Here is an 18,553-nt window from a genome sequence, read left to right as displayed (position 1 = left end):
TCCCTTTCATTAGTCTACTAATGCTGTGTTTTTTACCTTGCTCAATTTCAGCAATGCTTCTGAGGGTTCAAGATCTCTTAATAATGAGAAGCTGCCATTTCTCTGGTTGGATCTTACAGTAAAATCTCTCTAGTGTGTGTCTGTTTCAGTCCAACAGCTTTTTAGGAAATCTGGGCTAACTCCAGCTGCTGCCCAGTTTCCTCTTTTAAGTGCATGGTCATCAATATCAATGCTAAGATTTGAATTATTAATGAGAATATAGTGCCTCTTACCTTGGTCTTCATGGTGATTATTCTGTCAATATCTCTGTCATTATTAGGCAAAAACCATTTAAACACCAATTTTACATGTACATCTGATTTCATTTAGAAAATAGCATAAAAGGTAGACTTGATCCACTCTTGATTAATTTGAACTGGAATTGATAGGGCAACTTTAACATACAGGGGATGCTGGTGATGTGGAATACAGACCAGTTCACCCTCACTCTTCTGGTTTCAGTTCAGCTGGATGGTGTGAAGCTACTCATTCTGTAGCTCTTTGGTGACAAAATCCATTTATCATTAGTCACCTGCTAACACTTGCTGTAAGAAAAGGTGTCTAGAAACTAAGTTATTTTGATATGTTGTAAAAAGGTTTGCCCTAAACCAGTGTACGAGCAGACGGTTTTGTGCAAACTGTTATCTGTGATCTGTAAGGCAAATTTCATTACCAGAATTACATTCATTAAATTCACTTAAAGCAGGCTAATGAAGAAAAGATAAACTTGATTTTACTAACTTTTAGGAAAAAAAATAAAGGTAGTTGAGAAATTATATTTTGGAGTACCAAGAAATAATAATTTCAGACAGGGTTTTGAAACAAAGCTGAGTGATGCAAAGCCACAAGCTCTACCAGCCTATATGTCCAGCACTACGACATTTCACTGTCCATCTTCTCTACAGTCCTATTGCTACCTGTAGGAGCAGGCAGGGATGAGTCCAGGCTCTTTGTAATTTTTCTTTCTTCCCTCATATATTTTGCCCTGTTTTCTGAATTTGCTCCTGTGGCTGCTTTCTTAGAAATAGTGCCCATAGCAACGCGCTGGTAATAGGAGGGCTGCTTTTATACTGCAGGCTGTTCTCTAAGAGCGTTTTCAGGGACACAAGTGCTCTCACTGTAGTCAGTAGAGGACAGTTTCCACTTTCCCTTCCCCAGCAGGGGAGAACCAGGGTTGTCTGTCACCTTCCTTGGGATGGGGATGGTTTTAGGGGCTTAGCTGCTAGGGGCACAGCTGTGCATGAGCAGCAGTTTGTTGGGGGCTGGGGTTACTTTTTTTAATAGGAAGCAGAAAAATGTTGATTTGTTCTGTTGCTACATCTACAATGTTAAGAAGTTCGTGCACTTGCACGTTTATGCAACTGGGTCTTTTCACTGATCTGGCATTTTAGAGAGTCTCACTTTTAAATAGGCCAGCTCCTTCTTGGTATTGCCAATGCTTTGCAGGGAAAATGCCCAAGCCACACTCCCACTAAATCATCAGACTAGCGGTTTTTAATCTATGAACATTTATTTCAGAGGAATTCATGAATGGTGACTGAGGAATGAATTGATATGTGCTGCATGGGAATCTGCATATGTGTAATTCATAAGTTTTCAGTATTGAATTTGGTCTGCAAATCAACACAGGTTGAAAAGTCCTGCACAACAGTAAGATCTAGAAAAGAAAGGTAATTCAAAACACTTCAACATACACAGCCTTCCAGTCCAAAAAGTGTCCTCATCTCATGGTTTCAGGCTTTCCTCCTAGAATATGATTGCTAGAAACTTAAGGGAAAAAATAAAGGAGGAGAGAGAGTCCCTTTAACATAATCAAGTGAATCTAGGACCTGGGGATTTAAGAAAGAACATTAAATATCAAAAGCTCTCAACAAAATTGTGGGAGTAAACAGTATTTTTCAATTTGTAATGGCATACATTCAAGGATTTGCTTGTCTTCTCCCTTAATTGGGTGTAAATCAGTTCTACTGAAGTGAATGGAGTTTCCTGTTTTGTTCCACTGTATATGTGAACAGTGCATCAGGCCTTATCCTTTTTTTGCTGCTATTCTTCTTGAATAGCAGCAAAAACCAAATGAACAACGTAAGCAGGATTTGACCAATAGTGCTGATTTATGAGGTTTGTAATAAACTTCAGATGTATTTTAAACAAGAAAACGTTTCTGCATGAGATTTTTTGAGTTATTTTGGGAATTTCTCAAACAGTGTATTTTCTTTGAATAAAATAGAAGTTGCTGTTAATACAGTGTTGCTGTGAGAGGAAGAGGAAGTGCTGAAAGTTAAGGGGCTAAGGGAAATGCAACAGGAAAGACCTATCTCCATCACAGAGAAGCAGACTTTAAGAGCTGACTTGGGGAAAACAAAGTTCTTTTACTGTAAGTCACCCCCTCTCTCTCAAGTACAATAAAGGGAGATAATCGCACCCTGAAACTAAAACATATCCAAGTTAATCAGCTTATCTCAAAAATAGGAAGATAGGAAATTATTGCAGTTCTGCAACTGGGAAATTATCTGAGTCCAAGATATTAGATTAAAAATTCTTCCATTGCATGAGAACAATTTGTGGTGGATAAGTCTGATGTAATAGTAAATATGATTAGGCTGTTTAAAAAAAGCAGCACGTTCAGTTTTCCCAATAACTGAGCAGACAGACTGCTGTTTTGCTAGAAACTCCTGACTGTTCCCCCACCTCTCCACGTACTGCATTTTTCCTGCCAGTCTGTGGAAAAATGTGAGGTTTGTTTGCGATAGCCATGTAATGGGAGACACAAGGTTTTACACAGCGTGGACTTTAACACATGGATTTGCATGGGCTTTGGAGCAGCAGGTTGCAGAAAAACTAAACAAAACTCTCCTAGTAATTCCCAGGCTAATGACTTTACTACGTGACAAATGCTCGGAAAACTGAGAAGGCACATGTGCCACATTACCCTTCTTCCCAAAGAACCACGGCAAACACTTGACCTGTTGCTATGGCTGTGCTGTGCTTTTCTCCCCATTCCCCATCCCCTTTCTAAAAAGGCAGCTACGCCGTTTCTAAATGTCATTGGCTCTGACATTTGCGTGGCTCTGGTCGCCTGGTGCTGTACCTGCGTACACTCTTCCCTACTCAGCCTTCTGGAGAGCAGCGCTGTGCTGCTGCAGCCTTGGGGCTGGCGTCTCTGGTGTTTTGGGGTGGTGGTAGGTGTGTGGCTGGCTGCCTTGTTTTGGTCCTTGGTAGGCGGGATATGCAGCTGCGCCCTGCATACAGTTGGGTGATGTGCTTTGGGTTTGTATAATGGCACGATCATGTGTTGCTTTCCTCCTGTTACTCCTAGCAAGCTCAAATGATGCTTTTGACTGGCTGTGTACTTGTATCCCTGCCTTGCATTTTAATGAAAGACATCACTCTCTTTAGCCCCTCTCTGCTTGGACAGGATACCCTTTGTTTACTCTGTTTATTTCTGTCTGGCCTACTTGTAGATCCTGGACTACCCCAGGGCGGCCCATTTCTGCTGAATGGAAGTGGGGGCTGTGTGGGTGCTTTGTCTTGCTTTCAGTTTGAGATCTGCCTGGGCTGTGTTGTTTTATGGCTGATGGGTGGGAGTGGAAAAGGGGGAAGTGCAGGGAGGAAGCACAGAGCAAACATGATCTTTTTCCACTATGCATCTGCCAAAAGCATCCTTAGAGTTGGATGTAAAGAAAAATAAAAGGCAGAGTCCTTGCAGGAATGAAATTAACCCCATGTCTAATTTGCAGCCTAGAAAGCAGTGTGTCAGTGCTTAGAGAGAGAGGCTGCAGCGTTTACTGTTCTGGAATTTAATGACACAGCATGTAAACCCAAACAAGGTTGGAATGAGGCAAATGGTGAGGGGAGCAAAGAGGGGGGAAAGGGGAAAGGGAAAAAGAGAAGCTCTCAGGCTGTAGACCTGGAATTAATTACAAGAATAATATGGCTTACACTGACAGTAAAAGCCTGTGTATGGTTTTGTGTTGCTTTGTGCAGATAAACGAGAGGAATGGGATAGGGAGTGTGTGTTTTGCCCCTTGATAGCTGTCTGTGTCGAACCAGACGGGCCAGCCGTGGCATCACCAACCAGCCTGGCTTTCTCTCTCCCACTTGGCTGTGTGTATCCACTGTAGGCAGCTGACTGCCCAGACAGACTTCATGGGGTGCCTCAGGTCTTCTCTTACGTCCTGGGAAACCCACCTTGATCGGGAGGCCTGTGCATGCATGCATTTCATGTGACATGAATACATGTGGTGCAGATCTAAACCTAGCCATTTCACAGTCTGAAACATGACAGAAAACCTGGGGTTAGACATGTTTTTATGTGTATATTCATACATCTATAAAGCCAGTCTCTCTCCCCTTCAAATACGTGTATTTTCTTAGTTTCAGCTGGTATGCTGTGCTACCTCCTTTGATCACACGTTAGCGTTGTCAGATACCCTGACAAAGTCAGTGCAGTATCTGTTTGTGGGAACCTAATGCAGGAAATCAAAACATCGCAATTAGCTGTCTTCTACTTGACTATGATATTTGCAACCTTCAGCAAGATCTGGACCTCTGGTTTCTTGGAACAGCATCGGGCAGAGCTGTGCTGTGGCTCACGCCAGCTTCTCCCTGAGCTTGTGGGATCTCAGCAGGGTGAGCCTGCTTCTGTGGGGAGCAGTGCATCCACCTCAGAAATCCTTCTGTAGAGGCACGGTGTTCTCAGCTTATTTGCACTCAGTGTTTCCAATAGCTGTGTTTGCAAGGTATCCCTGAATGTAATGTCAGCTTTAAATAATGGTCATGGAAGCTAGAGACAGTATTAGGATACAAAAAGCAACTGGCAGGTTTTACATGACAGAAAAGTGGGGATGAATTATTGCTGCTTTGTGGGTGAATAATGGTGACCCAAGCGGTGAAGGTGGTAGTAGTCATAACAGATGCTTTTGCTCTTTTGGACTATATTGTTTTTCCTTTGAGGGAAGAAACAGGACTCCCTTTCGTATTCCAGGGAATAGCATGGTGACTCTCTGGCTTCTACCTTCACATCTATTTGTTGTGCCAAGGCTGGGGGAGTGTTTCCTCTAGACCTCAGCAGTTGCCTCTAGGAATAGATGCAGACTTCACTGATGGGCAACATCATAGTTTTCGTATTCTTTAAGCAATGTTTTGGTGGTTCCTTTTGGCATACTTTATGCTTGCTTTATTAAGCACTGAATGAGGTGAAGGGCAATGGCGGAGGCGTTTGTTAGCTGTGCATAAAGGGCTTTACCTGTTAAGTGAAAAAGGGATGATGTTCTCCGTAGCAGCACAGCAAGTGAGAAGAGAGACTCTCCAGTCATGCTCCTGGCTTTCCCCAGACTCCCAGTGTCAATTTGGGCAAGTCTTGAGTGGGGCAAAGCTTTGTTTTCGTAGTAAGCAAATCTCTTGTTTCACTTTGAGCCTCTTTTTACCCATCTGCAAAATGGCATAAATGGTGTTCTGAAATAGATCAGTGTGCTTTTTTCATCAGGTTATGGTGAAACACTTCGAGCAACTTCTCTGGGGACTTTCTCTGGTAGATTTGGGGAGGCTGGTATCGCTGCTGTTTTTAATGGACTGGGCCACTTGAAGGCTGGAGAGAGATTAAAGGATTTGGCAATAATCACAGAGCAAGTGGGGCTGTGGATTAATGCCAAGCTTGAGCTCTGGTCTATAAATGAAGGTGTCTGAGTAAGGTGGGTCTCCAAGATCACAGTGCTGAAGGACACTTCTCTGTTGTTCCATTCCATCCTTGATCAGAACCATTGTTCTTTGGTGGGTTTTTGGTGACAGCTGACAAATGATTGCCCAAGATCCATCAGAGCAGAGTTCTGCATCATTAAAATGTCACCTGGCTCGCCACAATGGGTAGGGTAGGTTTGCCACATGTTGTGTCTTTTGGAGACTACATTTGCATGTTCATCATGTAACCCTCTGGAATTTGCTATGTAGTCTGCTCTTTAAGCAGCGTGTACTGCTAAATTAAAGCCAGCTCTGGCATGACATGTAGCAACAGTGAACCACAAGACAGCCGTGCTGCACAGTATTTAGGTTAAGAGAATGAAGATAATGTATAGTTGCAATGGTAGTAGCATACAGATAGACACAGTGTAATCAGTTAAACTGTACTTTACCTCGGACTCCAGGGTCCCTGTTATCATATACAAGGAGTATGATTCCCCCAACAAGTAGGGACCCTCACCTTGAAGAGCAGTGCAATAGTGGTATGATTGAATAGGATTCCTGTAGCTGTTGTAGTAAACTTAATGGGCTTCTGCACATGGACTTAAAAAAGCAGGAATATTTCTAAGGTGTGATTGTCTTCTGTTCAGTTTTCACTGTAGTCACATCAGTGTGGCACTGGCCTGGAGAAAGAGAGATTGTACTAAATAAAATCTTTTAGTCCTTGAAATTAACAAAGCAAGCAACAGGGCTGCAATGAATAAGAGCAGTCTCTGTTGTTTTAAATGAAGATGTAACTTACTCACATTACCTGTAAATCTGGAGTTTAGTGGTGTCATATGCTGCGCACCTTCTCATTGCTATGTGAAGAAATCCATATTCAGAAAACCAGTTCTTCTATGCCAGATCAGTGAGTGTAATAATAATGGCCAGGTATCAGTTGTAATTCTAAAATTATAGCAGGCTCAGATTGGCTGTTGAGAACAGTTGTTATCCATGAGCCAACAAATTTAGCTGAGTCTTAACTTCATTAGCAGTGTCTAAATGCATTAGCCATATGCTCCTCAGCATATGGGTAAATACATAACAATTTATTTTCATTAGGGTTTTCTTACAAGTGCTGCTAACCCAGGCTCCACTAGAAATGTTTACAGCATGACACGTCTCTTCAAAGAAGAAGCTGGCCTTCTGTACAGCAAGTCATTCTGAAAGGGTGGCAAGCAAGATACGTCCCCCGCCCTTTCTGAGAGTAGGAAGGTACAGCTGCTGTGCGTCTGATCCACTGTAGCTAGCTGGGCTCAGTTTCTGCAAGACTTTATATTGAAATGAGCGCTAGAAGGCTTTGGAGAACTGTCTGTTCAAACACGTGCCATTAAATCCCTGGTATTCGTGGTGTGCTGTCTTCTGGCTGCCTATGGTGCACCTCGGGTGGCATCACCTCCTGGTAGCTTTATCTGGATATAAAATTCATGACCCTCTGGGTTCTTCCCCGTTCTTCCTCTCCCCAGGCAGGATGTGGAGGTGAACTATAACTTTCCCTAAGAGGGACTTGGTGTGAAATTGGGTCTTAGTCACGGCCCATAGTCAAACGGATGCAGTGCTGGGAAGAGCGGAGTGGGTTTGCAGAAGGGGTGTTAGGGCAGAGCCGGGGGGCTTCAGTTGCTGTGGACATGGGACAGATGGAAAGCAGCCATTGTGTGCTCGAGCTTCTCTTAATTTGTCTGAAAGAACTGAAACATTATTTTCTGGAGCACTCTTTGGTTAAAAATTTATGCGATTTGATCTAGAAATGCAAGTTGCCTAGAAAGGTATGGAAGTGTAAGAAAGGACCAATCTTGTCATGATGAGAGGTATAAAGATTTAAAATTATTCTAATTCTCCGTGTCCTCAGAGCCCTCAGCACATGTCTAAGTGTAGATGATAATGTGAAACCAGAATCAACCAGAGTTGGATTCTAATCAGGTGTGAGAAATAACTGGAATTGTTTTTGTGGTTGTGGGGGAGGTTTTTTGCTTGTTTGGGTTTTTTTAAAGAAAAAAGAGAGAGAAAAAAAGTTTTTCAATAGCGATTCTAAACAAACCCTGTGTGCTTTAAAAACATGTATTTCAAATTGCTGTTTTCACCACTCAGTACAGCGAAATAGATGATACAGTCTTCGATTGTCCTTGTACTTTCAATTTTTGTTTCTTTGTTATTAAACTTTTTTCCTGTTTCCATTTTGTAATTTTTAAATATTCTGTGAATTTTAGAAAAATTCTGTTAAGGCAGAGGAAAAGTGAAATGTTCTTTGGACAGTTGCACTGATGCAATTTTAAATATTCAAGTAGAAAAAACAACCCACTCACTGAACATTAGTGATTTTTATTTCACCCTGTTACAAGAAAAAATAAAATTACAAGCAAGAGAAAAAGAAATTGAAACCTATATATATCTTTAAAAATACTCCCAAATACATATTTTCATAATAAACTATGCAGAAACCCCATTAAAATAATTGCAAATTAGTCTTTACTATTTTATGCACTTCCGTAGTTTCCATACATTATATCTAATGGCTTTTTAAAATTCTGAGCATACATAAAGCTGTTAACTTTTCCTAGGTAGCATGATGCCAGAGGTGATTCAGGTAGGATTAGTGGAAGCTGAGCTACAGGAGCCATAAGAAGTCACATGTGATGAGTTAAGCAGTTTAAGTATTCTCTGGGAAGCTGAGGGGGACTTTAAACACGGTGATTATGTTCCACTCAAGAAAAGGGAAGAAGATACACAGCAGAAGCAGGGTTTGGAGGGAAGCATCCCTTTGGACACACAGGAAAAGGGGATGGGGAACCTCCAAATCTTCATTGATTTGTCTCTATTTGGTTTTACGTCTATATATTGAGAGGAAAGAGCAAGCTCTGGTTAGGATAAGGCACCTTGTGGCTCCAGATGGTAGCCTAGGGAAGAAGTATAAAGAGGTATGAGCAAGAAATGTACTGTGTGTTTGATATGTGATTTTTGCAAAGGTTACAGCTTGCAAAAGGGTGAACAAGTCTACCTTCATTGGTTAATACGCTGCAGCATATAATGTGTTGTTAAAAGCGTGTGGCAAGGCAGCCAGAGGAAGCAGAGGTTGCGTTTGTGTTCCACATCTGAGGACAGTCTTGGACAGGAGCACCTTGCAGCCAAGGTGGGGTGGAAAAGGTGCTTGATCACACACAAGGGGGGAATGGGAGAGCTTTGGGAAAAAAAGCTACAGTTAATGACCTTATATCAAGGGTCTCTATTTTAATAAAGTCTCATATAGTTCATGACTGATAGAATTAGGGACTGTGCAAGTATCTTGTAGTTATATTTGTGTGTGGGACTGGCATTTGTGTTTATATTTTTCACTACCTTTTTTTTCCCCAATGCCCCAGGGAGCCATCTCGAAGACCTCATAAACGCGAGATTTCATTTTCTAATGCTATTTCATTTCCTGGATGGAGGACCTGCCACGAGAAGACCAGACCTCAAATTATAATAGCCCTATAAATAACTCCCTAAGGCAAAAGGAAAAAAGAAAGCCTTTGAAAGACAACCACAAATGCAAAAATGGAGGTGTTTCAGCTCTTGCAGAATCAGACTAAGCAGCTCTGGTTAGGACATCGTTAATTTAATGTAAAGTTTTTTGGGGTTTCCCTGTTTATCTCTGTGCACTGTTTACTTACAAACCTGTATCTGAAAAGTCCTCTGAGGTCTTTTACTTGAGCTTAATTTTCTGTGGTGTTTTGGTGCCTTTTGTCCTGTCTTTCCTAGAAAATGGAGTTTCCAGGTAAATTTGAAAACAATCCAGCAAACTGACTAAAACAAATACAATTGCAAATTGAGTAAAAATAATCTGAAAATGCAACTTTATCTTCTTTCTGGGTGAAGCCGTTTTATTTCAGCAGACCCAGACTGTCTGCCTGCTTTCCACTGGAAATCTGTGCAGAATTGGCACATCGACTAGAATAAAAACATTCCTGAGGAATCGGCATGTTCTGTCAAAACATTTGAACAGCTCCCATCTCCCGGAGCATAGCGCTGCTGCAGCGCCGGCAAAGGGAGCTCTGCAACGCACGGTGCCGGCTTCCCCTCCAGCCCCCCATCTCAAATCCACCTTTTTGCATAATTACGGGCAAGGTGCTTCAGGTTAAATTATATTTAGCTGTGGTGGGAGTAGAGAAGATCTGTGAGAGCCTTTTGCCCCATGATGTGACCTATGTAAGGGCTGTCGTTTCTCTGTTCCCACTAAGGCTGTGTTGGAAAAGTCAGGCAGGTGAGGCTGTAGGACCCCAATATCTTCCAGTAGCAGCCTGGGGCAGTGTACTGGCGAGGGGCAGCTGGGCTGGCAAAGCTGAGCTCCAGAAGCCCTGCTGCGTAAGGACAGGATTCCCACTTGACAGATGCCTCTGTGCCATGCTTCTCACTGCTGCATGACTCTGCTACGTGTGAGCTCAACTTCCAGCAGCAAAGTTCAATCTCTGTGTTGTGGAGTAATGATAATTTTATTTTTTAATGACTTGATTAATTTAAAAAAATAAAGAAAACTGTAATCTTTGGCTAGAAGATACACAGCAATTACAGAATGTAACTAAGCTAAGTGTGATTAACCTCAACCTTTGCAGCAGGATGCAGATTACTTAAGTTTTGCCAAGTAGTATCTTAGTCCTCTAGCACAGGAATGAAGGGGGTCTTGCTGGTAAGCTCTAGTCTGTATGAACGAGTGTGGTAAAATCAGGCCTGCAGCCAATTTACCAGAGGTACTGTCTGTTACTGAGGCCAATTGCTTAGGAATGTAATCGTATCATTCTTGTTACCCAAATTGATATCCCCTGATGGACCGCAGCTAAACGAGTTTTTATTTTTGCAGAATTTCTGGGCTGTTGCATGATAAGGCATTGTGGTCAACAGCATGCTGTTACCAGTTTGAAACAACTGAAGTTTTTCTTCATATTTGAAACAGTGACGTGTATTAAACAATGCTTTCCTGTGCTTATGAACTAGCAGATTGTGTCCTTCAAGGCTGCACATGTGACAGCAGCCTGTTTGAATGAGTATCATACCTATTTGTCTAAGCCCCATCCAGCAGAAGAATCCTTTATAAAATAAAAGTAAAGAAGGTGGGAAGGCAAGCAACCCTATGTATGTTCTTATCTTATATGCCATGGCACATGCCCACACATAGCAATTCAGAGCTGTTTTGATAAAAGTGGCATTACTAAGAAATACAATGGAAGAGAACAATCTGTGCCATGCGGAGCAAGGAGGGCAGAGGTGGCTTAGAAAGCAGGCCTAGCTCTGCTTGGGTTAGTGGCAGTGCAGCAATTTTACAGGGGGTGGGTTGTGAATCTGCATTCCTAATGCTGTTACTTGTCCCCTGGGCCAGAAGGGCCAGATGTGTTGCATAGGCAACATATTTAATCTGTGATCATTCCTGATGGATCCCCTCCAGCCAGTCCAAAAGTTACATTACTGGGCTGCAGCCCACTCCATGTAGAAAGACAAGACCACCCAATCTGATGCCTTTAGGGAAGGGAGAAGGTGAAATTCCTGCGATTACTATGATTAATAATTTCACTTTGTATGCAAGCAGTTGTAGGCTCTATGGCCAAAATGTTTATATACTGGTGTCTAACCCAAGGCAGTAAAAGCCACACTGTGGCATCTAAAAGCGTAATTGTATGAGTCTCACGGGAGTTAACAGGCGTTGTTACTTTCAAACATTGCTATAACTCCTTTTATTTAGTTATGCAAAGTCTAGCATGCTGCACTTGTAAATTTTGGCCGGAGCATAAACCATGGTGGCAAAATATGATCACCTTTGGGACTGAGGTGAAAACAATTTACCACAGTATGGCCATATGGGAGGGGAAAACCTGTTAAAATCCTTCTATGGACAATTATGACAAATACATGTTAAAAGGCTTTGAGACTTTGCACAATGACAAGCCCATCTCTTCCTAGGAGAGGTAATGGGCTGAAACAAGTGTCAAAACTGAAGCCTCTTAATATGTTATATTACTGTCTTGTGAAGATCCAAGATTCAAGTTTGTGCACACTTATCACCATCCTAACACAGCAGCAGTCACTTCATTTGCTAAAACTTTATGATCTGCAAAGGCAGACCTGGGAGAAAGGGAGTGTTGCATTTTTATGGGCAGGGAAACTAAAGGCAGTGCCTGTAACAGTTTTGCTTCACCACTCGTTGAGACCAATGGCTGAGTGTCCGCTGTCTTTGCTGGGCGTGGGAGCAGGTAGCGAGTGACTCCCAAGTGTGCACAGAAAGAGGTGGTGGCAAGGCTGTGAACTGCATTCGCATCCAGTGGGCTCTGGCACACTGCTGCAATTGCTGACGCCTTCTCAGAGCCTCCTGTTGCTGCAGGAAAAGTTTATGTTACATGGAGGATGATAATGCCTCAAAACATCCACACTGGAATAAATAAGCATCTTGAGATGCTTCAGACACAACTTGCTTTTCTACTACTTCTGTAATCAGTCTGGTAATTTTTGTTTGGCTTAGGAAAAATAGGAGTAAGTGTTAAATTCATGCTTAAAAGATTGCTTCTCTTCAGAGAAATTTGTTATCCTTTTTCTCATTTTCAACAAGGAAAACTCACTTTTGCAGCAGAGATTTTGACATTAAATGTCTTGATAGAATAATAGGCATGAGATGGATTGCAATCTATTGCCTCAAGACTTTGCCAATCATAAACTAAAATCAGTTAATGCACTGAGTTAAATCTTGCTATATTATGCAGTGTGCTAGTAGTATTAAAAAAATCAATCCAGCAAATATATTGATTATATTATCTCCATAGCAACAAACAATAATGGGATAATGTTAGCTTAATAATTGTGCTTTGTGAAAACCTTTCAGAATAATTACTGCATTGTGGTCTTTTCACAATGTGGAATGCAATAACGCTTCTTCCTTGACTGCAGTCACCATCAGCACTGCGTCAAGAGATGCTGTTTTTGTGTGCATGCATATGTATTCACGGGTAATTTTGCTCCGGGTGAAACAATTTAGCAGACTATTTTGGGATACATTTTTAAATGGTCAAGACCACAAATTGGCAATTGTTTTCTATGTGGTTTGTTTTCTCCCACCTCCTCTGACAACTGGCTACTGTAAAAAAAGGTCATTAACATTCCTTCTCCCCTGTCTTTCTTTACAAGGCACAAAGATTTTGGCATGTAACAAAGCTAAATGTCCAGCTACTGTGTTAAGGATTTGCAGGAGAGAGGAACTCTGCTCTTAAGACAGTGCTTCAAAGCTGGCCCTTTAATTGAATTTCATCTGTCATCCACTAGAAATGACCTGTTCCACGGAAGCTGAGATATTTGTCTGTATTTTGGAGGACCTAATTGTCTTGTGTATCCTTCATTGTCATATAAATAACCTGAGGTTGTTACGAATAAATATATTTATTTTTCTTATATATGTGTATAATAATTTTTATCTTCAATTTTAGCAGGAGAGTCAGAGGGATAGATATATACTTTCTTCATCCGGGTCTTGCTTTTAGTTTTACTTCTAGATCAACCCTGTAATTTTGATCTTGAATTAAAAAGAGGTGTTGACCCAAATCTATGATGGAGAGGCCAAGTTTTGACAGTGGTCAAAAAACCTCAGTTTAATCCCTGAAGTTTAAGCAGTCCCTAAACTGTCCTGTCTCTGTGAAAGCTCTCAAGGACCTGGGAGTGGATCAGGAGTCCATTCACCTTCTGGTCATGCCACTGTTTCCTGATATACCTGTTGTGCCCGGGCTGGGTTTAGAGATCAGCCAGCAGAGAGGAAGCTGCTGCCAGATCTTGCACCCGCAGCAGGTTCTGGTGCCTGCACCAGAAAGATGGCTTTCATAGGGTGCCCCGTACTATCCCCAGTAGTATGGTGGGATGCCCCTTTACTTCCCAGGGCATGAGTGGACACCATGTTCTCCAATCACTCCACCATCCCTTTTTCTGTGGGACAAACACTGATGTCAGACAGGTTAAACTTTTTAGTACTGCTTCTTAACAGTGCATCATGTTATTTTGATTCTTACTTCTGGATAGAATTTGTCATTCATATGGCCCACAATTTGATTTCTTACTATTTACCAGACAGGGATCCCCTTTTCTTTGAGAACCTCTAGGAGAAAGCCCCTACTTTGGCACTACTATTTACAGTATGTGACCATCTTGGCGCCTGGAATGTGCAAACCCTCAACTCTGTAGGTGGTGGTCCTTCGGTACCGTATACATAAAAATACTGTAGAGTGCAAGTGACTGACAGTTTTCCGTTTGATGTCTTCAGAAGGTGCTTGATTGTGCTGTTGTCCCCTGCCGTTTTCTTCCACAGTCCCTCCAGGTTGTTGCTTTACAGGGGGCAGTGTGATGGAAGAGTTGTTTTCTGTCCCAGGCAGTGGTTACTTTCTGCCAGCAGCCCAGTCCCCTAGGAATGTGGTTAATTCACAGGGAGAGGGAGGAACAATCGTTGCTCTCGACTTTGTGCCTTGTGCCAAGGCATCTAGTTCTGTATAGCAGTTGTACTGAATGGGGGTGCCAAGCCCTTCTCTCCCTTTCTGGGTGCAGATGCAGTTATGAAGGGGCAGCTAAATTCATTGGTTCCTCTGGAAAATATCTGGTATTTGCAGGTGTGTAGCATTCATTAAAAAAAAAAAAAAAAAAAAAAAGCCCAGATGGATCCACAGGGTGCTTTTTGTGGTGCTGCTGCAGAATCCAGCCCTGAGTGATGGTCTAGAAACAGAAATGAATGCCTGATATGAGCCAATTCAATCCCCACCTCCAAACCCAAGCTCTTCTGTTTATGAAATTATCACAGCTGAAGCTGTGACTATGCTTCTGCTTGGCACCCCCTGTGCTCGCCCTAGGTGCTGGCTGGTGGCCTTGCTGATCCCTAGAGCTGTCCCAGATTCTCATTCCACTGAAACCTGTTCAGTTTCCTGGTGCTATCTCAGCTTCTACTGCTCTCCACAATCCTGTCCCAGCCCATGTAGGGGTGGCACTGCATGTTTCTGTCTGTCCTTCCTAATCCCTTGTTCCAGAGAGGCCTGATATGGATTTCTAGTGTGTCTCTTTCTCATGCTTGGGTCCTACCAGCTACCACATGGGTGGCTTGGGTCTTAAACAGTGTTTGACTTCAGGACAGAACATGAAGAGTAACTTGCCTTATGAAGACAAGGAGATTTTGTTGGAATAATTAAGATAGGTGAAGAGTTGACTGCCTGGTATGATACGGCTGTTGGGGCTGCAGCTTGTCTTATTCCCAGGGGGATTAAACTATTCTGTTCTGCACAGGATTTTACAACACATCTCTGTCCCTAGTAGTTTAGGGTAGGTCTGTCCTACCTGGTGGACTGTTGGTGTGGGAGCAGGATGAAGCATGCCAAACATTTGTTCACATGGCCAGGGTGAAGATGCTTGTAGCTTAGCAGCCCCATGCCCCCTCATGCCCTGTGGAATGTATGGGTTCAGCTCAAGGCTTGTGTGTGTCAAGCTGACTTGTCTGCCCTTAACCTTGTGGCTATGCCTGGCTTGTACATGCTACAGATAGCAGCATGCTCTGTTTTCCATCAGATGCCAGTACAATCTATAGGGACATTTTTCTCCTTTCATGCTTGAGAGCCTGCATCCATACAAGGTGGGAATTAGACAAGAGGAAGCTTGGTTTGTCCAGCTATGTTAAAATACAGAAATAGTCCTAGTATCTTTCAGTAATGCATTAAGTGGCATGATTAATGTCTGTCACGTGTAATGCTCTTTCCTGGTCTCTTCCCTTGATGGAGTACTCTGTGTGCAGAACAGTGCTTTAATTTGTGCACTGTTTTGTGTCTTAGTGTCATCACAATTGAAATGCTGGGGTTTCAACCCCAAGCCCCAAATTAAGGTTGACATATGGGTGATTCCCACAGCCCTTCACAAAGGGGGGGTGAGTTTGCCTTTAGGCTTCCCCCCAGGGTGCTCCGGCCTGGCAGACAGAGCCATTGGGTAAATGAGCCCCAGGTGTCTGCATTGAGTAAACAAAGGTCAGGTGTCCCACTTGGGGATAAAAGCTGGGACCCCTTGCAGGAAGGGTAGTGTCTGTGTGTGAGGTGGATGTCCTGTGCAGAGTTCCCTGTTGGGGAAGGACCTCCTGCCTCCCTGGGACTGGGCTCCAGTCAGGTCTGGCTTTTGTAAACGTGGGCTGTGTAGAGTTTCAGTATGTGGCTTCCTTGGTCTTATGTATTTGGCTTGTTGACTCAGTTGTCTCCTGTCCCTTCTGTGGGAGACTGCATTTCACCATTTATTCCACCCATTGTTGGTCATGCGATGTCATTGTTGGGGTCAGTGGGATTGACATCGGTCATGTATAATCTGACTTGTTTGTACCCCCAGCACTCACCCCTGTACTGACCCTTTTGTATCAAATACAATTTGGTTATTGGTTCATCTTTATGCTGGCTGTGTCCTTTATGCTAAGCCTAATAATTGGCCAAACACACAATAAAAGATCAAAATTTGGGAGCTGAATACAGATGGAGTTTGTGATAATCTTGGGTTCTTTCAGATGTATGTTCCATAGTTTCAAACTTGAGGGTCACAGATAATTAAGTGGTATTGACTTCATAATTAGTTCATAAACAATGGTAGAGAGCCCTAGCACTATAGAAGGGGAATGTCTCTGAGGAGGCCAAGATACTATCACCTACTGAATGAGTAATGTTGCTTCCTAAAGTTGAGGTGTTCTTGAAACCCACCTGTCTAAATAGTACCCATTTAGGCACTAGTGAGTTAGATCAAAATGACTCAGAGTCTGCATCAGAAAAGAAAGCTTAAAACACTGTCATCCTAATTCTGTATGTGAAGATGCAAGATTTGCACAAGGACATGTAATTTTTCCAGTACTTGTTTAAAAGTGTGTTTGCACGCTATAGCACCCAAGAGAGACTATTGCACAATGGGGTTCATTAATAACTTTTATCCTTAAAAATGACATTTTCATAATCTGAAGGAATCTGCTGTTGATTGATCTGAGAATGAGAGGAACACTCTTCAGATGTGGAGAAACTCCTTGGAGAAAATGAGTCCATGTCTCCCTTTCTTATGAAAGTTGACTTCTTTCCTTTCTCCAAACGCCAATTTGTTGCCCCGTAAAACAGTGCTGTGTTGTCAGAGTACTCCTGAAATGTTTGTTTTCCTTAGATTTAGCTAACATGTCTATCTGTCCTACAAGAAGTTGTTTCCATTTCTTTAAATTATGCAATTACTACTTTGCTTCCCTTAAGGGAGGCCAGCAAAGGAAACTAATAAAATTCATTCTCCATTAGTAAGATGTGCTGAATGCTTATGCTAATCCATCTGAGAAACATTGAGCACATAGTGAAAATACACATTGCAATGGTCTTCTATTGCACAATGAATTCCCTCCTATAGAGAGCACTGTAATTCTCTGTTTTCCTGTTGTAATTTGAGGGTGTAGTAATACTAAGAAATGCACAAAGATGGTTAGTGATCCAGTGGAATTACATAGAAGAAGAGATTGTGTAGGAGAGAATTACAGTCAGTTTGGAAAGAAGAGATTTAGTGGAAATTACATACTCTACTAAAAAAAAAAGCCATCATTTCTTTCTCTTTTTTCTTAGTTTCTTGACTTATTATAAATATGTTTATCACAGGATCAGAAATTGCAGTGAGTCTGTAAGACCTCATATGGAGCCTTTCATGAACACGCATTGCACAAATTGTATTTCTCTTTGTACATGTCTTCATAATGACATGTTTTCTGTTTTTGATAAAGGTTCCTAGAAGCCTGAATAGGTGTCTTCTGTGACATTTACTATTAAGTAAAATAAGGGCCTAGCAGGTTTAAGTGTTATCTAGACAATGGTCCTAATAAAAATAGTAAGATTGCAATTATAGCTCTGCAGCAGATATAAACAAGGTCTAAGCTAATGGCAGGCGACTTCCAAATAGATAAAAAGAAATATTACTTTAGTCAGTGTAATCAGTCTGGAGAATACATCACTGCAAGAATCAGGGAGTCAAATACAGCAGCTGGAATAATTTGACGGTCTGGATAATTACATTTGTAGCTATGCATATTATGATAAAAGTAATTGAATCTTAAGCTAACAGTTGGGTGAGGAAGAAACCTCCCTCTATTTAAAGTATTTAAAATATTTTAGAGTTAAATGTGTATGTAGTCTTGTTTTCCTTGTCTTTCTCAAAGGCCTCAGGCATGTGATACATCTGAAAACTCAGAAATAGATTGAATTTGTTGATATTCCTATCTCATATACTGTCTGTGTTTCTGTAGCAGAGAAGGAGTGGTTTTGTAAGATACCAAGGAGGACTGAGAAACCTGCAACTTGTCTCTGGCTCTACCATTGACTTCTTGCGTGGCATTTGGCAAATTGCTTAATCTTGTGTACTTCCAGCTCCCCACCTGTGACAGATGGACAGAGATATTGTGGAAATGAAGTTTGTAAAGGGAAATTAGATTGAAAAGAGAAAGACAAAAGAAGCACAATAATCTCATTGCAGTATGCCAAATGAATGTATAAGGCCTTATCTATGTGGGAATGCTTTGGAAAGTTAAGGTGAATCAACTAGATGTGTGAATGCAGCGTGCACGTAACAGTGTACAGTAAATCTTTTCCACGAGAAGAGTCTCTCTCATTCTAGAAGTGACTGTATATCACCTTGAGGGTCTGGCATAGATGGGCTGGGTTATTCATCCTACACTCCATTTTTTCTAAGTATCCACATTTTATCTCCTGTGTTTTAAAACCCTCCTTGAGGTTCTTTCCTTCACTATTCTGACTGGGAGGCTGTTCAAAAATCTTACTAC

General features: G+C 41.9%; 1 protein-coding gene across 1 annotated transcript in view; it reads left to right on the top strand.

The window, feature by feature from the left end:
• The window catches only part of TBXAS1 (thromboxane A synthase 1), a 227,669-nt gene that overhangs the window by 53,902 nt on the left and 155,214 nt on the right, over positions 1–18,553 (top strand). The gene's annotated exons all lie outside the window — the stretch shown is intronic.

This window comes from Athene noctua, chromosome 3, assembly GCF_965140245.1.
Source record: "Athene noctua chromosome 3, bAthNoc1.hap1.1, whole genome shotgun sequence".
NCBI lineage: Eukaryota > Metazoa > Chordata > Aves > Strigiformes > Strigidae > Athene > Athene noctua.
The sequence above is the reverse complement of the archived record's forward strand: the minus strand, read 5'-3'. Positions and strand labels throughout refer to the sequence as shown.